The 18,367-nt window shown below is 45.5% G+C and overlaps 1 protein-coding gene across 4 annotated transcripts in view; it reads left to right on the forward strand.

Annotated features, from left to right (window-relative positions):
• Positions 1–18,367, forward strand: part of NOL4 (nucleolar protein 4) — a 664,456-nt gene that overhangs the window by 170,957 nt on the left and 475,132 nt on the right. Inside the window, exon 1 of one of the 4 annotated variants that reach the window (XM_033934885.1) lies at positions 11,132–11,184. The exons of the other annotated variants lie outside the window; for them this stretch is intronic. The gene's annotated coding sequence lies outside the window, so the exon portion shown is untranslated. Of the gene's footprint in view, positions 1–11,131; positions 11,185–18,367 lie in introns of those variants that run through there. 4 annotated transcript variants of the gene reach the window in all.

The raw sequence follows: 18,367 nt of genomic DNA on the forward strand, positions 1-18,367 counted from the left end.
CACCGCTTGTCACTTTTTCCCAATCCGAGAACTTCCCATTTATGCCCACCCTCTGCAATCTGTTTTCCAACCATCCGCCTATCCATCTTAGTATATCCCCTTCTATTCCATGGCTTTGTAGATTCTTCAGAAGCCTTGCATGTGGAACCTTGTTGAATGCTTTCTGGAAGTCCAGGTATATTATATCCACCGGCTCACCGTTATCGATTTGTTTGTTCACCTCCTCAAAAAAATTGAAGTAAATTCGTCAAACATGACTTCCCCTTCTGGAAGCCGTGTTGACTAGCTCTCATCAGGTCGTGATTTTCCAGGTGTTGCACTATGCTATCCTTTATTAGTGCTTCAACCATCTCACAGGTCTATAGTTGCCCGGTTCTCCTCTCGATCCTTTTTTTGAAGATTGGTATGACATTTGCTATCTTCCAGTTGTCTGGTGTTCGCCCGGTTCTGATTGACAAGTTAGCTAAGGATTGTAATAGTTCTCCGATTTCTACTTTAAGCTCCTTTAGCACTCTTGGATGAATTCCATCTGGTCCAGGGGATTTGTCACTTTTTAGTTTGTCGATCTGATAGTATATCATGTCCAAATCCACATTCACAGTGGTGAGGCTTTCCTCTATTTCTCCCTTGAATACTTTCCCTGTTTCAGGTATTATTGCAGTGTCCTCCTTGGTAAAGACAGATGCAAAGAATGAGTTTAGCCTATCTGCAATCTGTTTGTCTTCCTTTATGCACCCTTTTCTTCCTTGGTCGTCGAGAGGGTCTACTGCCTCCTTTGCTGATTTCTTCCCTTTTATGTATCTTAAAAAAGAGCTTGAAGTTTTTGGCTTCTTGCGCTATCTTTTCCTCATAGGCCTTTTTGGCGTCTCTTACCGCCTTGTGACACTTCTTCTGGTCAACCTTGTGACTGTTCCAGGCCTCCGTTATGTGTTCACGTTTCCATTTTTTAAACAAGTTCTTCTTTTCCCTTACTGCTTCCTTCACCTCTTTAGTTAGCCAAGTTGGTTCTCCTTTTTTCTTATTTTTCCTTCCTTTGGATATCCGCGGAATGTAGAGATTCTGTGCTTCGGTGATGGTATTTTTTAGTAGGGACCATGCTTGATCGACCGTTTTGATTTTGGCTGTCCTGTTTTTGAGCCATTTTTTAACCATGACTCTCATGCTGTCGTATTTCCCTTTTCTGTAGTTAAGGGTTGTGGTTTGAGTGTTGGTTCGTTTCCCCTTCCCTACGCCAAGTTTAAAATTGATCACGCTGTGATCGCTCGTCCCCAACGGGACCGTGACCTCTACATCTGTTGTCCTTCCAGTTAAGCCATTTAGGACCAAGTCCAAGGTTGCGGTTCCTCTTGTCGGTTCTCCCACCATTTGTTCTAGGAAGCAGTCCTCTATCATTTCCAGGAACATTGATTCCCTGCTGCAGTTTGAGGTTCCTCGGCTCCAGTTTATCTCCGGAAAGTTGAAGTCTCCCATGATCGTTACATTACCTGTTCTACATCCATAGTTGATTTCCTCTATCATTTCTACGTCTGTTTCTTCCGTCTGTCCTGGAGGTCGATAGTAGAGGCCTATTTTTATGTCTGCTTCATTTTGCCTAGGAATCTTTATCCAGAGGAATTCCAGTTTTTCTTTTTCTTCCGTCTTTCCTTCTCTGATAGACTCTATTGCTTCTTGGACATACAGGGCAATACCTCTCCCTTTTTGCCCTATTCTATCTCTTCTATATAGTTTGTATCCCTGTAGTACTGTGTCTCATTCGTTTTCCTCGTTCCACCATGTTTTTGTTATTCCGATGATATCCAGTTCTTCTCATTTTGTTAGTGCCTCCAGTTCCCCCATTTTGTTTCTCAAGCTTCTGGCATTCTTGTACATACATTTAATAATAATAATAATAATTTTATTTTTGTATACCGCCATACCCAGGGAGTTCTAGGCGGTTAAATGCAGTACAAACAATGTAGTTGAAATTGAAGAACATAACAAAGCAATCATAGAGTCAAACAAGTTATATGTCTACAATTTAAGTGAAAGGAAAAAAAAAAAAAAAAGTACATACACACCAATAGGAGGGAGCAACAATCTTAAAAGAATGGGGAGTGATAGTGATGGAGAACGTTAAGGATTTGGTCTGTTGAAAAGTTGAGTTTTAATTTGTTTTCTAAAATTGAGATAAGAGGCGGCATCAAGCACAATTTGGGCGAGCCATGAGTTTAGTTTGGCCGCTTGGAAAGAGAAGGTTCTTTCGAAGAATCTTTTAAGATGACACGATTTCAGTGAGGGAAAAGTGAACAGATTTATTCTGCGGGAGCTCTTATTGTTGTAATTCAGGTTGAAATGTGGACAAAATAATCCGGTGACAGACCAAATATTGCTTTGAGGCAGAAGCATGAGAACTTAAATAGGACTCCCGATTCGAACGGCAGCCAGTGCAATTTATGGTAGAAAGGGGTTATGTGTTCCCATTTCTTCAGGCCAAAGATGAGACGGACGGCAGTGTTTTGGACCAACCTCAACTTCCTGGTGATTTTCTTGAAGGCGCCTAAGTATATGATGTTGCAGTAGTCCAGAACACTCAGAATAGCAGATGAACCAACAGGCGAAAGCAGGCATCATCAAAGTTGACTCCCTTTGCGCATTCGTGTGCATACAATTGAGTTCCCTTGGTGGTACCTTCCTGAACTTTTTAGTCTTCACGTCACATTTTATATCTATTTGCGCTTTTTCTCTAATACTTTCGATTTCAGCATGCTCTTCCCCTTTATCTGAGCAGTTGCTTGTAGTTCCTACTTTGGGATCTACTGATGCCCGGGCCATCGGCTGGTTGTCGACTGTCGGCTTTCCCCTGGTCCTTAGTTTAAAGCCCTCTCAATGGTTTTCTTCATGTTTTCAGCCAAGACTCTTGCTCCTTGCTTAGTGTCTTTATTTTTCATATCTGAGCAGTTTGATTTTGCATTGGCTATTTTTCCCTCGATGCCACAGAAATCTCCCTGTAGTTTTAAGCCATACTCTAGGTGTAACAGAGTCATTTATGGAATTGACACCATAACTGGTGTTTGTCATACGTAAGCCCTGACCACAAGGTCTCTAATTGTGTTCTTTGTTTAAACATGCAGAAATGGACCCAAAAGAGTAGAGAGGCCCTGTGCATGAGGTTTCTGGTGTCTCTAAGACCAATACATTGGCATCAGAGGCATCGTTTTCCATGGTTATAAGAGCTGCATCGGACACTGGAAGTGCACTGGTATCAAAGAGGCCACCTCCATCCACCTCTGTCCTTGAAATCAGGCAGTGGTAGGGCCCCATTGGACCAGTGTGTATTGGCTTCAACTCTGAGGATGTCAGGATTTGACAACATCCTTGTCATCAACAGGGGACTCCTATGTTGTGTGTTCAGTGAATATAATAATACACCGGCTAAATATCACATCCCCATATTAATAAAAGGATGGTTATAAGAAAATATTTTGATACTCAATCCTCAGAGGGAAAATGTACCCGTTGGCTCAGGTGAATGAAATACCCTGAACCCACTCTTCACGGGATCTCATAGGATCAAAATATATCATATTATGCAAGATATTTATTAAATTTTTCTGTAATAAATATGAACTTGTACTTAGCTTATAAAGTTCTCTCTTTTTTTGAACATATTTAAAATAGGAGCGCCTCCACCAACATGACCAAAAATGAAAAATGAAAGATTTCACATCGAGAGGAGCGAATCTCATAAGAAAATATTAACAAGGGAGCCTCGACCCTGAGGAAAGTACATGAAACATGGTCATGTTGGTGGAGGCGCTCCTATTTTAAATATGTTTAAATATGTTCAAAAAAAGAGAGAACTTTATAAGCTAAGTACAAGTTCATATTTATTACAGAAAAATTTAATAAATATCTTGCATAATATGATATATTTTGATCCTATGAGATCCCGTGAAGAGTGGGTTCAGGGTATTTCATTCACCTGAGCCAACGGGTACATTTTCCCTCTGAGGATTGAGTATCAAAATATTTTCTTATAACCATCCTTTTATTAATATGGGGATGTGATATTTAGCCGGTGTATTATTATATTGAGTGGATGAAGTTGGTCCGGCTACTTGCATAGCCACTTGAATAATTTCTATATCTAGGTGTGTTCAGTGAAGGCATAGAAGCACCAATATCAGTCTCTTTGGAAGCATGATGCCACTAGCCCCAGGTCATTGGCACCTTCAATATTTGAGCAGTATTGGTGCTGCAAGAACTGCTATCCCTCTATGGAATTGATGCTGATATGCCAGTCTCCTAACCACTGGGACCAGCCTTCTGTTCAGCACCAGCATCTACCATGTTTCCCCGAAAAAGTCAGGGTCTTATATTAATTTAGTTCCAAAAATTGCATTAGGGCTTATTTTCAGGGGATGTAATTTTTTTTCATGTACAACAATCATCTCTCCCTTCCTCTCCACCCCAATTCTTCCTCTTTCTTTTCTCCCCCCCCCATGTATAGCATCTTTCCTACCATCCATCCCCTTGTGCAGCTTCTTTCTATCCCTCCCTCCCATTCCCCTGTGCAGCAGAACCCCACCAACCCTCCCACCATGAGACTGACATACCTCCAAGGCATCCAAAAACAGCTGCGGCAGCACTTTGAATGGGCTGCTTTGCAGCCTTCCCTGCCAGGGCCTTCCCTCTGCTAAATCACTGATGATGTCATCAGTGATACAGCAGAGGGAAGGCCGTGGAGCAGCCTGTTCAGAGCGCTGTCGCCGCCGCTGTTTTAGGAGGCTTCAGAGTGGAGGTATGCAGGTCTCACTGGGGTGGGAGTTGCTGAATTGATGAGTGATTGTTTTGGTATTTATCTTCCCCTTCTACTACTGATGGTGAGCAGCAGCCCAGAAATAGTAGAAGCCTGGAATTTTTTTTTTTAAAACTAGGGATGGAGTCGGGGAGTGTCAGGGATATTCAGGGTGGCTGCGGGGTCAATCTTAACTAGGGCTTATTTTTGGGGTAGAGCTTATATTATAGGAGCATCTTTAAAAATCAGCTAGGGCTTATTTTCGGGGAAACACGGTTAGTTGAAAGGGTTGTGAACCTGGAGAGCTGGGTTCAATTCTCACTGCAGCTCCTTGTGACTCTGGTCAAACCACTTAATCCTCCATTACCCCAGGTACAATATTTAGGTTGTGAGCCCACTAGGGACAGAGAAAGTACCTACATAAATGTAAATCACTTTGACTGTACCCTTCGCAAAGGCGCTCTCGCTAAGGCTAGTGCCTTTGCCGCGCGCCGAATGGCTGCACGCCGTTGGCTCGCCTCCTTTTAAGGAGGAGCCCGGGCGCTGACTGTGCCTCTGACGCGGTGGGGGTGGGCGGAGCTCCCTCTCGCCTCGACCCCAAGCTGCTGCGAGCTGCCTGCCTCCTCCCTCACTGGCTCTCCCGCTCTGCTCCTCTCTCCGGCGTGCCTTGTGCATGCGGCTCTCGCAGCCAGAAGTCCTCCGGCTGAGCGCCCGACTCGCCTCCTTTTAAGGAGGAGCCCGGGCACTGACTGTGCCCCTGACACGGTGGGGGTGGACGGTGCTCCCTCTCGCCGTGACCCCAAGCTGCTGCGAGCTGCCTGCCTCCTCCCTCACTGGCTCTCCCGCTCTGTTCTTCTCGCCGGCGTGCCTCGTGCATGCGGCTCTCGCGGCCAGAAGTCCTCTTGCTCTCCCGCAGAGACCACTATTTTTTCTTCCCTGTTTCGGCGGGTTACCTGCGGCTACTTGCGGCTAGCCGCGGGTAACAACCACTGGGTCATTCTCTACCAGAGAACCCTGGTCTTTGTTGATCTTAAGGAAGTGGTTCTGAGCCCAAGTACTCAGGCTTTCAACAGTAGTGTTTATGAGGTGTAATGTGTCATCCAGTGATTCATTGGCTGCACAGAGCATGAAAATATTGTGTGCATTGAAGAGGTGAGTCTGCAGGAAGGGGACACTTCTACCCACTGCTCATAAGCAGACATTGAATAGCAAAGGTAAAAGTGGGGAACCTTGTGGGACCCCCACAGGAGGACTTCCAGCTTTGGGATTTTGTTCCGCCTTTCCACACTTCATAAGACCCATTTTTCAAGAACTGTGAGAACCAGATAATAACTGTACTGTGTTCTCTGGCAATGAATTTCAGAGTTTAATTACATATTGAGTGAATAAATATTTTCTCTATGTTTTAAATTTACTAATTAGTAGCTTAATTGCATATCCCTTAGTCCTAGTATTTTTGGAAAAGGTTAATTTAATGATTCAAGACTACCTGTTCCACTCCACTCAGTATATTATAGACCTAAGAACATAAGAACATAAGCAGTGCCTCTGCTGGGTCAGACCAGAGGTCCATCTTGCCCAGCAGTCCGCTCATGCGGCGGCCCATCAGGTCTAGGACCTGTATAGTGATCCTCTATCTATACCCTTCTATCCCTTTTTTCTTCAGGAATTCATCCAATCCCTTCTTGAACCCCGATACCGTACCCTGTTCTATCACATCCTCTGGAAGCGCATTCCAGGTGTCCTCCACCCTTTGGGGGAAGAAGAACTTCCTAGCATTGGTTCTGAATCTGTCCCCTCTTAATTTTTCCGTATGCCCTCTCATTCTTGTAGTTTCTGTAAGTTTGAAGAATTTGTCCCTCTTCACTTTCTCTATGCCTTTCATGATCTTGTAAGTCTCTATCATGTCCCCTCTAAGTCTCCGCTTTTCCAGGGAAAAGAGCCCCAGTTTCTCCAATCTCTCAGCATATAAAAGGTTTTCCATACCTTTTATCAATTGCGTCGCTCTTTTCTGAACCCTCTCGAGTATCGCCATATCCTTAAGGTACCTCTATCATATCTCTCCTGAGTTGTCTCTTTTCTAAGCTGAAGAGCCCTAGCCAATTTAGCCTTTCCTCGTAGGGGCGTTGTTTCATCCCCTTTATCATTTTCGTTGCTCTTCTCTGAATCTTTTCTTATTTCACCATATCTTTTGTGGGATGTGGTGACCAGAATTGCACATGTTATTGGTGGTGTAGTCACACCATAGAATAATACAAAGGCATTATAATATTTTCACTTTTCTGTATCGCCTGGTAGACCGGTATAGTTATTCTTTACAGATGGGTTTATTCCTCACTATGACCAGCAGGTGGAGACTGAGACCAAAACTTGTTGTAGTATATTAGCTGAGGCTCCCTCTAGCAATCCAGTCTCTCAGTCTCCAGCAGGTGGAGTGACCAACAGGTGGAGACTGAGACAAAAACTTGTTATAGTATATTAGCTGAGGCTCCCTATAGCAATCCAGTCTCTCAGTCTCCAGCAAGTTGAGGTAGAAAAAATCTGGCTCCCTCTGTTAGGCTTTTTGGAATTTGTTTTAGGACTCTTGGTCCCCTTTTTAGTGTTGGACGGAGCTTGGACATGGGTCCTGTTTGGGGATCTGTCTGACCTCGGAGGGTGTCAAACCCAGTGGGTCTCATGCTGGGTCCCTCCCCCCCTTTTCCTCCACCTCCCCACATTTTTGTAGAGGGCCTCAGCTGGCAGCCTGGGCCCCTGGTTGGTCAGGCCTCCAGCTTTGAGAGCCGTGGAGTCTGTTCTGGGAAAAAATTAATCCTGAGGCTGTGCCGGTCTAAAGGGCTCTTTCCCTTTAAAAGTACTGTATTTTTTTGTTAACCGGCACTTTTATTCTAGCTAGGTCGTGTCTGGAGCAATGAGCACTTTTGCAAGGGGAAAAGTGCTTATTGTAATCCAGCCGTGAGGCACTTGCGGCTGTCCTGTTCGAGCGAGGCAGGCCACTGCAAAGGGGAATCCTCATTGGTATTGGGTGCCGGCGGCCAGGGATCCCCTTTGTGAGTGCGTCGCGGCCGGCAGCTGTTCGTGAAGAAGCCCTTTCCGCGAAGTAGCTGAGGACTCTTTTTACAGCTGATGCCGGCTTGCCTGCTTTAGCAGCTGGGGCGGTTTAGGCTTTCTAGCCACTGCAGGTCTATGAGCTTATTTTTTTGGTGATTCTGCTCCATTTTTGGTGGGAAGCACCTCCATTTTTGTTTAGCCTCAGGTGACCTCACCCCTGTTTGGTGACATAGGCAGCAGGCTGTTTGCTGGGTCCCCTGCTGTGGCATGGAGTTTCATGGGGCCACTAGGGGTTTTTTCCTCCTATTTTACATGATTGGCTTTATTGCTGCGGCCAGAGGTCCTGCTTCTGACCCAGGGGTCTCAGGTGTTTTTTTTTTTTGCCCTCGACATCCTCTATGGGTTGGCCCCATTCAGTGATAGTGCTGTTCTCCTTTGGAATCTCTCCTCATACAGAGGGCAGCGCTGTATTGCGGGCTGATCATTTGGGCGTATTTTTGCTGGGCCGAGCGTGTCCTTGTCCATGAGTCTGTTCATTGGGACATAGTAGAGCAGGAAATTGCCAAATTTGAAATGGGTGCTTCTTATCTCTCAGATGCCATGTATGTATGTATTGCGAGCTTCTGCCAAGTCTATGGCTTTTGGTATGGCAGCACGCCGCACCTTGTGGCTTCGAGCAGGGTCGGTGGATGCGGCGTCCAAAGCTCAGCTGTCAAGATTCCCCTTGTGGAGGTCTTTCATGTTTGGTGAGGATCTGGAATCCAATCTATAAATTGGCTAACTCTCTTAATCCCTCGGGGAGAATGTTTGAACTTAGAAAAATGCAAAATTATTCCAAAAATTCTTTAAATAATGGACATCAGTATGAACCCTTGGCATGCAAATGAAGGATTTTGGGCTCAGGCAGTAACTCATAGGTGACCAGCACCAGACATAAGTCTAAATAAGAACTGCCCCATACATCATTTAGTCCTATTTAGTGTAATCAATCTAATCAAAATCCCATCTAAATCAAGTTCAAACATTAACACCGGGGAAAAAAAGGGAAAAAAATGAAAAAATATATATATAATAAATACACTCCCAAGAATCGTCACAGTATCAAAAATAATTAAAATATAAAGTGCAAAGTTCTCACAAAAAATTCATAGTAAAATTGTCGTACTCTACTGCATCACATTGAAATTTCATAGTGTCACTTAATTATAGCAAAGGTGCATAAAGATATTTAAAAAGTTCATGAAAAAATATTGAAAAAGTTAGTGCTGGAACCCACAAGTTAAAAAGTTCATGGAAAATTTGTGGAGAAATAGATATCCAAGACCACAACTTGAATCAAGAGGAATTCATATCCTGTATAAAGTTCATACTTCCTTATTACAATTCATCACACCACTTAATTCATGGGAAAATGTATCCAGAACTGTTATTCACAGAGGAGTACTTAGCTGAATCTTGTTGGAGAGATATACTGCCACACAAGAATTGATATCACCACTCGACAGAGCTCCGTTTCGCCACCTTCATCAGGAGTGGAGATTGCCAAAAACAATAATTTAACAAGGTGACAGGGGCTTCTCAAATCTGTCAGCACAATCTTCCAGAGCGTAAAACAATCAAATAATCGCTTCGGAATAACTGAGGATCTAGACAGGTTGGTTCAGTTCTTAACAGCTGTTAAAGTGCCTTGTTTGTCTGAAGATAGAGCTAGGCCATTGGCATGAGGTGGTACTGCTTGTGGGCGTGGGCGTGATTTCCACTGTCTCCGCCCTGGGCGAGGAGCTTCTTCTTTTCTGACCCCCTGGGCTTTCCAGAGGCCGATATTTCCAGTACATGCAGTCTTTGAGGGGCCCTCCGTGGTGCTGGTAGTGCCCCTACTGGCTCCCCTGCAGCCCGTCCTGCCCAATGACTGTTTGCCGGCGCCTGCTGTAATTCTGGTAGGCGACCGGCTATGTGATTTTTATCCAACGTGGGCAGAGATCATGTCCGATCAGTGGGTACTGGAGGTGATTCTGGATGGTTACGTTTTGGCCCATCCTTTGCCAGGTCATTTTCTCGCTTCTCCCTGTCAGACAGTGTGGAAGAAGCAGGCTTTTTGCCAGACCTTCAAGGATTGCTAGATCTCAAAGCCATAGTCCCAGTCCTCCTCAGGAGTGGTGTATTGGCAGGTACTCGATTTACTTTGTTGGTGCCAAAGCACAAAGGGACTTTTTGGCCCATCTTAGTTTTGAAAGGGGTCCACAGAGCTCTCCAAGTTCTGTCCTTCTGCATGGAAACTCTGCGGTCTGCAATTCTAGTAGTTCAACCAAGGGAGTTTTTGACTTCTCTCATTCTGACAGAGACATGCTTTCATATTCCCATTTGGGCCTCTCAATCGCTTCCTGCACTTTGCAATCTTGGGGCAACACTATCAATTTTGTGTGCTTCCTTTTGTCTGGCCACGACTCCGCTGACATTCAGCAAGGTTTTGGTGGTCATTGTGGCGGCGTTGCAAATGCTCTTGCAAATGGTCTTTTAATGAACACCACTTAGTTAGAATGGCCATAAGAAAAAAAATGTAAACTTTATTTGGCCAATGGCCTCAAAATCATAGTCCATATCATGAGCCTGGTAATGTAACACAAACATAAGCTCATCCCAGGTTTTCATGAAAGCAAAACCAAAATATCAACAAGATTTGTATTGTAATCCACAAATCAGGTTTAACCCAGTCACTGGCTCTGGGCTTGGTAAGTGAGTTAAGCACAGTCCTCTTCACTAGTGCCTCATTTTGGAAATGTTTGAAAGTTTTCACTTCCAAACAATAAGTTCCTATTTCTGTAGAGAGGCAGTTTTATGGCTTTCATGTAGCAGAGAAACAATAATGGCTCTAAAGGACAGACTTAGTCACAAACCAGTCACAAACTAGGATGATGGTTAGCAATGAAAATATACCAGCATTTACTCACAGAGATTTTCACTACATTTTAAGAGAGACATGCAGGCACTGTGCAATCAGTGGGCTGCTATGGCAACAGCTAGCAGCTGGTCTCTGAGCACGGAGCTTTGTCAGCAATGATTCATAAACACAAAACAGGCTGAGTTTCCTGCCCAGTGTTTAACCACTGTTCTGCTCAGTGAAAGATACAGTTCCTTAGTTTTAAGGCACAGAGAAAAAATGCAGAAAACTTTCCAGTCTAAAAATACCTTCTCTTGCAGCATCCACAGCCTGCATACCAGAAAAAACAGCAATGGAAAACATCCAGCAAACTCACGTTTGTTTCAAGCCACTTCTATTTGCTCTGGGCAAACTTCAGCTGCGGCACTGTTGTCCTCGACAATCATAGCCTCACTTGGCTCTGAGTAAAATAACTCTTAAGGTGGGTTACCTTCAGCTTTCTCCTCTGTTATTTCCCAATCTGTGCTGTGTCCCTCAGCTGGATGGTCTGTGGTAAGCCCAGTCCCCCAATGAGCTTCCTGTCTCCCTGGTCTCTCCTGTCTCTCCCCTTGCTCTCTGCTGAGCCTCGCTTTAAGCTGAGGAAAATCACACCCCTTTGGCTTGTGTGGGGGGAAGGGCTTTTCTTCCTCAGCCTGTGACATTTCTGTGAAAGAAAACTTTCTAATTTCTGCCTTATAGGAACTGGGTAATATTAGGGCAGAGATTTCCTGCTTGGCTTTGGTACTGCATCAGGTAAGGCAAACCTTTCCTCTTCTAGTATGTCCTGCCATTCTGTGTCAAACTCATCTTCACTGTTCATAGGATAGTCAGCTAAATTACTGTCATGGGCTCTGACCTGGTCTGCCCTTCTGCACCGGGGTTTGTGTGATATTCTATATTTACCTGTGATAAACCTTGGTATTGCAGTAGGTTTGTCACACTGGACGACTGGTTGATTCGAGCATTGTCATTTCAGGAGAGCACCGGAGTCACAACTCGGGTGGTGGACTTTCTGCAGTCGCTGGGATGTGTTGTCCACCTTTCCAAGAGACGGTTGGGCCCCTCTCAGCGCCTGGAGTATCTAGGACAGGGCTGCCCAAGTCCGGTTCTCGAGATCTACTGGCTGGCCAGGTTTTCTGGATATCTGCAATGAACATGCATGAGAGAGATTTGCCTGCACTGCCTTCTTGGTATACAAATCTCTCTCATGCAAGTTTATTGCAGATATCCAGAAAACCTGGCCTGCCAGTAGATATCAAGGACCGGACTTGGGCAGCCCTGATCTAGGAGTTCTGTTCGACACCTCCTTGGGGAAGGTCTTCCTCCCAGATGCCCGGGCATGCAAATTGCAATCTCAGTTTTGCCTGCTTATGGCGATCTGGTGTCCTTGGGCGCAGGATTTCTTCCAAGTCTTGGGGTTGATGGCGGCGTCCCTAGATGTATTGAGGTGGGCTCGTGCCCATATGCATCCTCTTCAGTATGCTCTTCTTCGGAGGTGGTCGCCTCAGGGCACTATCTGGTTCATCCTGTCCCTCTGTGGGGCTTGGATCATTTCAGTCTTCATTGGTGGCTCCAGACCTCCCATCTAGTGCTAGGGACGAGTCTGGATCAGGCACAGTGGACGGTGCTGCTCACAGGTACCAGTCTCCTCAATTGGGGAGCACAGTGTCTAGGCCACTCAGCTCAGGGCACCTGGTCCACAGAGGAGGCATCCTGGTCGATCATTGTTCTGGAGACCATAGCCATTTGTCTAGTGCTGTTAGCCTTCTAGTCCTTTCTGATGTGCAAGTCAGTCAGGGCTGGGCACAGTCTCATCTTCAGGACATCTCTGCCTCCCACATTGCAAGCATAGAGAATGTGCAGGTGGACTTTCTGTGTTGTCACGTCCTAGATCCTGGAGAGTGGTGTTTAAGCCACGCAGCATTTCAGCTAATAGTGCAGTCTAGGTGTCAGCCCCTCATGGATCTGGTGGCCTTGACTGTCAACGCCAAAACGCCCCGCTTCTTCATCATTGCAGAGACGTTCAGGCCGAGGGGCTGGATGCTCTGGTTCCTCCATGGGTCTGTTGGATGTGTTCCCTCTGTGGTCATTAGTGAGCTGAGTTCTTCTCTACATTGTTCGACATCCAGGCCTGTTGATTGTGGTGGATCCAGATTGGCCCAGGCGTCCCTGGTACGCGGCACCTGGTGGCGGATCCTCTTTCTCTTTCGACTGACCTTCAGTCTCAGGGCCCCATTCCATTGTTTGATCCATGTCCCTTTTGTCTTGAGGCTTGGCTTTTGAAAGGGACCGCCTAGATAAGACGGGGTATTCAGATAAAGTGATCTCAACCCTCTTGGGGTCTCGGAGACTTTCCACTTCTCAGGCTTTTGTGTGGATTTTGGCGTATATTTGAGGAGTGGTGTGCTGCATGTGGAGTCTCTTTTTGCGCTTCCTTGCCTAACATCTTAGAGTTCTTACAGGATGGCCTGGACAGGGGCCTGGCTTGGTCTTCTTTCCGGGTTCAGCTTGCGGCCTTGTCAGCCTTTCATGGGTCTTTGAAAGGTCAACATTTAACTGCCATTCCTGAAGTGATTCGCTTCTTGCGGGCTGCCAAATTACTCAAGTCTCCCATGCAACCCTTTGTTCCTTCTTGGGATCTTAATTTGGTCCTGTCTGTTCTGGTGCATTCACCCTTTGAACCTTTGTGTGACTGCTCTTTTAAGGACCTTACTCTTAAAGCAATTACATCTGCTAGATGTGTTTCTGAGCTGCAGATTTTCTCTTGTAAGGTCTCCCTTCCTCAAGTTCTCTCGGGAGTGGGTTATCTTGCGGCCTATTCCTTCTTTTCTGCCAAAGGCAGTTTCTCCTTTTCATGTCAATCAGGCAGTGGTCCTCCCGGTGTTGGGTAATCGGGAGGGAGCAGAAACAGTTGTGCAAGTTGGATATCAGTCAGGTCCTTCGCGCTTATGTTCAAAGGACCCAGGAGATCAGGAAGTCAGATCATCTCTTTATTCTTCTGAGGGGGATGGTGCTTCCAAGGATGCAATTGCGTGCTGGATCAAGGAGACTATTGCTTCCGCTTATCTTCTCCAGAAAAAGCCTGTTCCTGAATTTCTCAAGGTTCATTCCACTCGAGGTTAAGCAGCATCTTGGGCTGAGTCTTCTTTAGTGCCTCCAGTGGATATTTGCAAGGCTGCCGTTTGGTCTTCTCTGCATTCCTTTGTATGACACTATTGTGTGAATGTTCAAGCATGTCGGGAGTACTTGATGGGTACTGCTTTGGTACATCCCATCTGTAAAGAATAATTATACCGGTCTACCAGGTGATACATAGTAACATAGTAACATAGTAGATGACGGCAGATAAAGAACCAAATGGTCCATCGAGTCTGCCCAACCTGATTAAATTTAAATTTTTAATTTTTTCTTCTTAGCTATTTCTGGGCAAGAATCCAAAGCTTTACCCTGCACTGTGCTTGGGTTCCAACTGCTGAAATCTCTGTTAAGACTTACTCCAGCCCATCTACACCCTCCCAGCCATTGAAGCCCTCCCCAGCTCATCCTCCACCAAACGGCCATATACAGACACAGACCGTGCAAGTCTGCCCAGTACAGAAGGAGAAATTAGGTTCTTACATGCTAATTTTCTTTCTGTTAGCCTGTAAACCGGTATAGTTCCCCACCCTATTCTGTCTTTGTACGGTGATTGCGGGTTTTTGCTCGCGTGCAGATTTTGAATTTTTCTGCGGGTTCTAATAATTTTCTAGGGCCAGAGAGATATAAGAACAGTGGCTATGGCTCAGCTGGCTTAGCTGGTGAGCTGTGGGGACACTTTCAATGCAGGATTCCAGTTCTATACAAGTTCCAACAGTTGTTACCATGTGTTTGATGTTTTTAACCTCCTGTTCGGAGTGTTTTTGCTGTTCTCAGTTAATATTTTCCTAGGTTTTGCTTGGCTATTCGTCAGACTGGATTGCTAGAGGGAGCCTTAGCTAATATACTACAACAAGTTTTTGTCTCAGTCTCCACCTGCTGGTCATAGTGAGGAATAAACCCATCTGTAAAGAATAACTATACCGGTCTACAGGCTAACAGAAAGAAAATTAGCAGGTAAGAACCTAATTTCCCCTTGTTTTCCATTTAATCCATAATAATAAAACCCTTAGTGCGCATATGCACTTGAAACTTCATGCTTCCGTGCCTCCGCATGCGCAGTAGAGTAGAACTGTGCCTGTGGCGGTTTCACCATCGCCCTCTCTCGGCGACGCTGCAAGGCTGGAGCCAGTGATGACTGGGCCTAACAAGGGGGGGGGAGGACGGACCATCCTGGATGGATGCATGAGGGGGGTGTTCCCGGCTTTGGGGTCATGGTCCGAGAACTTCCATGTGGGGGAGAACAGCAGGCAGGGTCATGGCTCTGCTGCAATCCCTGGGCAGGCAGGAGGTTTAATTGCGGCTGTGCAGCGATCGCTCAGGGGCTCCTTATAGCGCTGAAGATGAGGCAGCAGTCTGGGAAGAGCAGAAGAGGCCGGGAAGAGCAGAAGAGGGTTAAGGGAATGAGTTAGAAGACAGCGGGAATGTGAGCGAACCCCAGCTAGGTAGGCAGGTAGGAAAGAGAGTACACGAATGGGGTGGGCCACCACCACCTCGGCAAGCCAGGGGTAAATGAGCCCTCCTCCCGCCCCAGAGAAAGTGAAAGTGCGGAAGTGTGCACTGTGGCTCGGTTCAGCTCGCCTTGGCCCAGTAGTTCGCGAGCTTCCTGTGGAGCAGCATCAGGCAGCGATCCAGCACCAAGAGTGAGCGAACGGGGTCCGGAGGGGAGAAGGGATATGTTTGCCCGTTGTGTAGCTGGGCAGGTGTGTGCGGGCAGCTGGCCACAGCTGGATTGAGGAAAGGGCAAGGGATCCCCTAGCTGGCACAGCTAGAAGGTGGCTTCAGTGAGGGTCTGGGCAGGGAGACAGTGAGAAAGACAAGACAGACAGCGAGAAGGAGAGAGATAGCAAGAAAGACAAGACAGACAGCGAGAGGGAGAGCAAGAAAGACAAGACAGACGGTGATAGGGAGAGAGATAGCAAGAAAGAAAGACAGACAGCGAGAGGGAGAGAGATAGCAAGAAAGAAAGAAAGACAGACAACCATTCTAGCATCCGTTAATGTAACAGGCTTAAACACTAGTTCCTAATAATTCCTAACATTCTATTTATTTTCTTAGCTTCTGCTGAACACTGAGCAGCAATGACATCTAGATCCATTTCTTGAGCATTGACTACTAATGTGGAACCTTGCATCACATAGCTGTAGTTTGGGTTCCTCGTTCCTGTATGCATCACTTTGCACATGATCACATTAAACAACATCTGCCATTTGGATGCTCAGTCTCATAAGGTTCTCTTGCAATTTTTTACAAGCTTCTTGAAATGTAACAACTTTGAATAACATTGTGCCATCAGCAAATTTAATTACTTTACTAGTTCAGTGTTCTCCCCAGAAATTTTTTCCAGCCGGGTGGCATGAAAAAGTAGCCGGGTGGGGCGGGATGGGGAAATTTGGTGGTGGGGAAAATTAACCCCCTCTTTTACTAAGGTGCGCTAGCATTTTTAGCGCGCGCAAACCCCTGCGCTACGTGGGAAAACTAGCGCCAACTCAATGCTGGCGTTAGCATCTAGCGCGCATGGCAATTCCTCCGCGCGCTAAGCGCACACTAAAACCACTATCGTAACTTAGTAAAAGGAGCCCTAAATGTATACTATTTTTATTAGTTAATTATTATTATTTTCCAATGCTCAATATGACTTCCTTTTTTAAGGTTTGACACTTGTGCCAGAATATTTTTATTAAATTTAAGAAGTATTTGCCCTCTTTCAAATGGTATAGAGGTTTAAAAAAGGGAAAGGCATTAATGAAGTCATTAGGTTCAATCTAGCCATTTATTTCTGCATGAATTTAAACAACTAAAAAAAAAAGATAAATATAGCTTATCCAGTCATACATGAAATGGCTCTACAGCAGGGGTGCCCACACTTTTTGGGCTTGCGAGCTACTTTTAAAATGACCAAGTCAAAATGATCTACCAACAATAAAATTAAATTAAAAAAAAACACAGAGCACACTGTACGCAGAGAAAATGTTAATTATCATTTATATTCCGCGGGTTTTCAAAGAGGTCAAGGCAGACGATTCTATGCAATGTCACCTGAGGAACAACTATACAAAAATAGACAAATATACCCCTTCCCTTTTTACTAAATCGCAATACTGGTTTTTAGAGCAGGGAGATGCACTGAATGCCCTGCGCTGCTCTCGATGCTCATAGGCTCCCTGCACTAAAAACCGCTATTACGGTTTAGTAAAAGGGGGCCATAGTGCAAAATATAGACAGCAGATATAAATTCTTAAAACAGACACATTTTGATCACTAAACTGAAAATAAAATCATTTTTCCTACCTTTTTGTCTGGTGATTTCATGAGTCTCTGTTTGCACTTCCTTCTTCTGACTATAAATCCAATATTTTTTTCTTTCTGCCCCTCCCCTTTTCTTTCTGTCTCTCTTTCTTTCTCTCTCCCCCTGCCCCCTCAAGCCATCGCACCACTTTCTCCACTTCCCCGATTATTTCCCTACCCCCTAAGCACCATGCCAATTTCTCCCTGCTTCCACGAGCCAGACCAGGAATGTAAAAGCGCCTGACTCACAAGACTTCACCTCTGATGTCAATTCTTACGTCGGAGAGGAAGTTCCAGGCCAGCCAGGCAGCGATTGGCTGGCCCAGAACTTCCTCTCTGATGTCAGAATTGACATCGGAGGTGAAGTCTTGTGAGTCAGGCGCTTGTACGCGTCTGGCCTGGCTCAGGGAGGCAGGAAGAAAAAGATTGCCAAGGCAACGCGATCGACTCACATTGCCTTTGCGATCTACTGGTCGATCGCGCTCGACCATTTGGACACCCCTGCTGTTATGGTATCCTGTCCTGACCTGAGGAAAGGGGTTTAGTCCCCAAAAAACTGCCTTATTTCCATTTCCTATTTATAAACTTTAATCAATAGGTACAATACTACTTGATTCTACGTAAAGCAACAAAAAATTTTTTTTCTACCTTTTGTCGTTTCTGCTTTAATCATCTTGTCTTCACTCTTCTTTCTAGCCAGCATCTGTCCGCTCTGTCTTCCATGCAGCATCAGCCCCTTCCATCCACTGTTCGCCCTCTCCCCGTTCCATATGGCATCTTCCCTCTTTTTATGCTCCTTCAATAAACTGTCTACCCTATGCCCCTTCTCTTCTCCTTTGTACATGATTGATTTCAGCTCTGCCACCTCTCCATTTTACTCTCTCTGTCAACACCCCGTCCCTTATGCTCTGGCAAGTCTTTCTTCTCCTTTCTTTCCTTCACACCCCACAGTCTGGTATCTTTCCTTCTCTGATTCTCTGGCATCTCACTTCTTTCCTTTTCTTCCATCTCTCCCTCCCCCTCCGTGCTCTGACATCTTCTCCTTCCTTTCCCCCTTCCTTTTCCCTTGGTCTGGCATACTTTCCTCCTTCCCTCCAATTCCTGGCATCTCGTTTCATTCCCTCCCTCATCTTCTTTCTCCCTCCAGTTGGGTGCAGCAAGTCTCTCCCCCTCTGCTCCCTTTGCTCCTTCTGTTACCCAAG

Source organism: Geotrypetes seraphini, chromosome 2 (assembly GCF_902459505.1).
Source record: "Geotrypetes seraphini chromosome 2, aGeoSer1.1, whole genome shotgun sequence".
Taxonomy (NCBI): domain Eukaryota; kingdom Metazoa; phylum Chordata; class Amphibia; order Gymnophiona; family Dermophiidae; genus Geotrypetes; species Geotrypetes seraphini.